This window comes from Cavia porcellus, unplaced genomic scaffold, assembly GCF_034190915.1.
Source record: "Cavia porcellus strain 051 isolate PalLab524CR breed Dunkin Hartley unplaced genomic scaffold, mCavPor4.1 scaffold_24, whole genome shotgun sequence".
Lineage (NCBI taxonomy): Eukaryota > Metazoa > Chordata > Mammalia > Rodentia > Caviidae > Cavia > Cavia porcellus.
In genome coordinates, this window is record NW_026947507.1 from 11,271,868 (window position 1) to 11,278,024 (window position 6,157).

Below are 6,157 nucleotides of genomic sequence, written 5' to 3' on the forward strand. Positions count from 1 at the left end.
ACTAGTGTGCTCTCTGCATTGTGAATACGCCCAATTCTGCTTATCAAGAGAAACACAAAACATGTGAGAGTCATGCGTTAACTGAAGATATGTTTTGGGGTAGAGGGTCAAAGTGGCATGATGAATGCCTTTGAGTGATGAGAATGTATGAAAACTTATATTGTGAGTTACAACAAAGCAGTACAAAGTCTCCTTGTCTGTGGGTTCCTCATCCTTGAATTTAACCAATTACAGATATTAGGGAAAAACCCAACTGTATGGAATTTGCACAAGCTTTTTTTCTTGTCATTATTTCCTAAACAACACAGTACAACAACTATTTATATAATGTGAGCATGGTAGTATGAATTATAAGTAAGTACTCTAGAGATGAATTATAGAACTGTGTATGGAAAGATGTGAGGTTATAGTAGATACTTCATTATTTTGTATAAAAGATTTGAGCATCTACAGCATTTCATAGCCTTGGAAAATTCTAGCATCATTTCCCCACAGATTGTGAGGGACGACTGAAATTGTCACACCCCCTTTTAAAAACATTTGTAGTAGGAAATGAATAGAGCATTTTATTTGTGATGAACAAGAAGGAGAAGTGAGAGGAGTGATTCTCACTGCAGTGTGAAAAGCTGAGGTTGAATCAATGAGTGATTTCTCATAAATATCACCGTCACCATCACACTTTTCTGTTGGAAGTATAGCACTGGACAACTAAAGCCAAAATCTCTACTACATCTAAGATTATATTATAATTACATTGTTTCACATTGCAATAGGAGAACTATAGCAGAGTTCTTTGAGCTCTTATTCAGATGTCAATTATCATCATATTTTAAAGAAAAAGCTACATTAAAATTGTTTGACTTTAAGATTCTGTTACCAACTTCTTGTCTCTGTAACAAATATTTATGACAAACAATTTAAGAGAGGAACAATTTAGAATATTTTGGCTCATGGTTTCAAAAGATTCAGTCCATAGTTAGCTGGATCCAAGGCAGAAGCATCATGATGGTAAGGCATGACAGGAAAACTGCTGAATTCATGGCTCAAGAAACAGAGTCAAAGCAAGAAAGTCAAAGAGAGAAGGGGTTGGGGAGAGGACACATCCCTAGCGACCTGTCTCCAACGTGGACCTGTTTATAATAGCACACTCAACTATAAACTCATCATCAAATCAGTTTTCCAAAAATCCCACTTCTAAACACATGAGTCTTCTAGGAGATACTTTAGACCAAACTGTGTCATAGATATTTGGCTTATTATTTTGTTTCCTTAACCTATTTTTTTGAAATGTGTTTATTCATTAAATTGTTTAATCAGTTCGGTCAAAAATAATGAAGAATCAAAGCGATATGCTCTTTTGATACTACGGTGACTGTGTTTTAGATTGATACTGAAGGAGGTCAAGTAGACAATCTAAACCAGATTTTACTTTATAGATACCACAAAACAAATATTCTTCAATGATACATTTCAGTATTTAATTGCTCAAATAGTAATGACAATGTAAAAGGAGCCAAAAATATATAGGAAAATCTGGTTTCACAAACATCACTATAGTTTATCTCAGGTGTCTGTTTGGGACTGTATGAGATTTGTTACATAGAGTGCTTGACTAAACATTACAGCCATATTTTATTTTCACGCTTTAAAGATCTGCAACAAAATTCTCATATGGAAAAATTGGTGATTTGTGACTAGTACATAACAAAAAAGTTACCTGGGTATGTATTTAGAGAAACAGAATTCCCTAGGAGTGTCAGATTATTTTAAAAATACAGCATATTTTGGGAAATGCCAAACTACAGTGGAGACAGTTGTCAGTGTGTTTAAGTTATTTAAAAAAATTACTCTAAATAATTTTAAGTAAATGTTCTTACTCAAATCGTATTTATATTGCAGATGTAATATTTATAGTGATGTTCCAAATTTCAGATAATCAAACCTTTCATAAATTATTTTCAACCAAATTCTTAATATTTGTATTACATTCTACTTGATGCTTGGATTTAATTACTTTTGTTGCTAATCTATATGTTGCTTCTATGTACTATGATTCCTTGGCCAGTTATAGAATTTTATTTCTGGGTATATCATATTATATTTGAATTGTACTACCACAAAAATACTGAAACAAAACCGTACCTTTTAAAACCCTGCCAAGTAGAGTACATCACCTGAAAATCAAATATGTAACTTTAAAACCTTGACTTCACTATCCTCAGTTTAGTAGTTAAAATATTACTTGTCAAAACCTGTTTGTAAAGACTAAAAACAAAAACTTTCTCTACCAGAATTCTATTTTAGAAGACTTGAAATCATTCAAGATATTTCATCTTCTCACTTTGAGATTAATAAGTAGAAAGTCCCAAGATCGGTATTTTTTTTTCTTTGAAAAAGTCAGATCAGCATCCAGTTAGTTGTGCCTGGCATTTCCCTTGCACAAACTATTCTGTAGTTTAGAACATTAACTCTTTTATGACATCTAGCTTGCTAATTATTAAAAAATTATTGTACAGTACAAACTGACCCCTGGGTTGCATCCTGCTGATGTGATCCCGTATTTCAGGAAATAAACGTTTCGTGAACGCCAGCAAATTTTGTTACCCAACTACAAACTATTAAGGTAAACTTCTCTGAGTGGCATATTTCCAAATTGTATGTGTATTTATACTTACCTGTAGCTGGAATTTCATTGCTTCAGCTAGAGGTTTTGTGAAGCCAGAAACAATACCTGTGTCATAAAAGGAGGGAGATAGTCTTTTTCAAAAGTACTCAATGGAATCTGAGACTAAATAGGCAAAGTCCGTGCAAGGCCATGTGACGTGGAAAGAAGAAACACTCATAATTGTCTTTTCTAAAATCATTTGCTAGAATCATATACAATTGCTAGCATGCCGGAATTTATGTATTGACACTAATAACAAGTTCGAGCGTAGAGACAGAAAGATTGGCCCATTCTAATCTATATACATTGGTTGAATATTACCACTGGGGAATTTGCTTCAAATGAACTATCTTGGAAAATTTAAATCATATAGGAGTTTCGTTTTGCTAGAGGATTTAACTTTTTAAACATATACTATTATATTTCTTAAATCTATTAGATTAGTTTGGGACACATCGCCTACACTATAACTTCATAATTATATTGTTGGAGACTAGAGTCAATAATAGAAAAAAGAATAGATACTAAAGGTCACAGGAAGGAATGATTTTGTTCTGCTTAATTACATGCTCTGTCATCAAGTTTTTGTGTGAGTGTAAGTCATCTACTTGCATAAATGTGGCATCTTTATTCTTTTCATTTTGTCTTCCTTCCTTCCTTTCTTTCTTTCCTGATTATCAAGCCTAGGGCCTCACACATGCCAGGCAGTCACTGTCCCACTAAGCTAAAATATCAGCTTTACATCTTTCTACTGAAATGACAGATCTATTTGATTTAAAATATTCTGAAGGATAATTTGACAGCATAGACATAGATATGAAATCCATAATTGCTTAATGAATAGCTATTTTAAGCCTGAATGCTATGAAATTAAAAATAATAATTTGATCCATTTTTTGGTCTGCTTCTGATACATCACCACATTTCACTGTGAATAAGCAAATATATTTGGGATATAATAGATAAATTTTAAATCAGTTTAAATGATCAAGTTATCTTTGGGAATTTCCTGTGAGCAATCTTCCTTAATTAGCCTTTTCTTTGTAGCAAGTAATTTTGGAAAGCTTTTTACTATGCTTCCGTTCCCTTCCCTCCCCTCCCCTCCCCTTTCCTTCCCTTCTCCCTCCTCCTCCTCCTCCTCCTCCGTCTTCTTCTTCTGTTTTTTTTTTTTTTTTTTGGTACTAGGACCTGAACTCAGGACCTCGTGCTTTCCAGGTAGGCACTGTGCCACTAAGCTAAATGCCTTCCTTTACTTAATGCTTGAAAACGAAGCATCTTTATTTGAAGAAAATGTAATGTGTGCTCTAAAAGTGCTATATTCTCTGCAATGATAGAACCAGCTTTGCTGTGTTGCTGTGTTGATTACAAGTGCTGGGAAATATGTGAGTGTGTTAGTGAAAATTTCATAAATAAAATTGATTTTAGGTGTCTTTGATATTTATATTGCTAACAAATTAATACTTATTTTAATATTTTATAGAGGGTCTAAGACAGAATGTGAACTAAATTTGTAAAATATAGAAACAAGAATAAAGGACAAATACTTAAAATCTCAGCATTCAAATAAGGTAACAATAGTAAATGGGTGACAAATAACAACTAAAGTACCAAGAGAATGTGCTGGCCATCAAACTTTGCAGCATGTTGTAACTGGGTTCAGCTTATGCCTGGATAATGGGATCCAATTGTACAGCCATTTTAAAGGGAAAGGAAAAATTTCAACATTATATGACAACAATTATAAATGAATGTGGAATGCAGATAATTTTGAATCATGAATTTTAATAGTTTATTATTTTTTATCTATGAAACAAAAACATTTTAAATTAAGAGTGACAACTATTTAGGAATATTTTTTACTATTACAGAGTTTAAACAGCTAAGAAAGTGTTTGCACGTGACTGTGTGTGTATACATTCATATTGTGTGTGTTTGCTAGTTGACTCTTTTGTTCTGTTATTAATGCGGGTGATCTAAATGAAAATAAGCAGTTTATACAGCTTCTGAGTCAAATGATTATTTAAATGAGCTGTGTTGTTACTAAAGATATATTTGGACTGCGTTCCTAGGAAATGGAATTTTTATTAAGAGGACACATTTCTGTGTTCTGATTGCAGAAGGCCTCTGATTCACATGTTCATTTAAAAACAATTAATCACTGTTGTTTGTAGAAATAAGACACTGGACCCCGTTTAGTGTTGCTGAAATCTGGTACTCTAATTTTGATAAAACTGTTACACTGCACTGGGAGATAAAAACATCTAGTTTATTAATGTGAAATGGAAAAAAGTCTTTCTTGAGTGAAAATAATGTGAATTGTATCTTCCGTTTCTATGATGATGTTGAACAAAACTCGCAGAGCCCTTGAAATCATTGCACAAAGGAACTAGTGATTTTCCACTAAACACCAGCCTTCAAAGTCCTGGATGAGCCAGATGTCTATGATCTGGAAAAACCAATTCAATTATTTAGTTTTCATAGTAAGGAATAACTGCTCAAATTCCTTCCCAGAAAGCTACAATATCTTCATTAACTTTATGACCATCAAGCTACAGAATAAATGTTTCCTTAGACAATGTTTAAACATTTCAAAGTTGTTAAGTATAAGATATTAATCTGAGTTCTGACTTTGTCTTACACTTCTATTGCTCACACTTTGGTATAAATATGAATAAAACCCTGAGAAGTTTGTTTTTCCAAAAGATAAAAGTTTAATTTTCTAATTTCAAAAATACAGCTCATGATATAACATATTTCATGTTTCTACTTCTTTTTACCAAAGTATGTACTTTGTTACAGCTAATGATGAATAATGGGTTCTTTTCTTGTATATATTTGTTCAGATAAAAGTTATATTTATATATATATGCATATATGTGAATGTTATTTCTTATTGTTTTCAAGCTATCTAATTTGTTCTGTTGTTTGGCGGGAATTAAACTTGGGTTACAAATGAAGGTGATTTGAGAGGCTCTTACAATACAAGGAGTGATCAAAACAGAGTGAATGATAACATTAAAACTTTTATTACAGTTAAACACACATTTCCATTAGTCCCCCTTATATTATACTCACTCTGAATACAGATACTTCACTTTTGCCATTCTCTGAAGCAGCTCTGGAAGCCTTCCTTTGTAAGTGTGTCACGTCGTGGAAACACAGGCTCAAAAACCATTACAGTGGGTCCAGCTTTTTCACTGGATCTGACACTGTTTGACTTCTGGCTCTACCCAGAGTAAAAATGACCACAAAAGGTAAATGTTTCGATAAATTCAGATTGTTGAAGAAGCCACAACATGAGGGCTCAAGGACTATTTTCAGGCAGTAGGCCTCTCTTTCTGATTTTGTCATTTTTCTCAGCAGAATTTATATTGCTGAGTTACTCATATGTGTATTTTTATCATATACATGCTTGTTGTATATAGTTAGATAGGCACATGTATTTTTATTGTATGTATACATGCCATATGTTCATGTCTATTATTAAAAGGA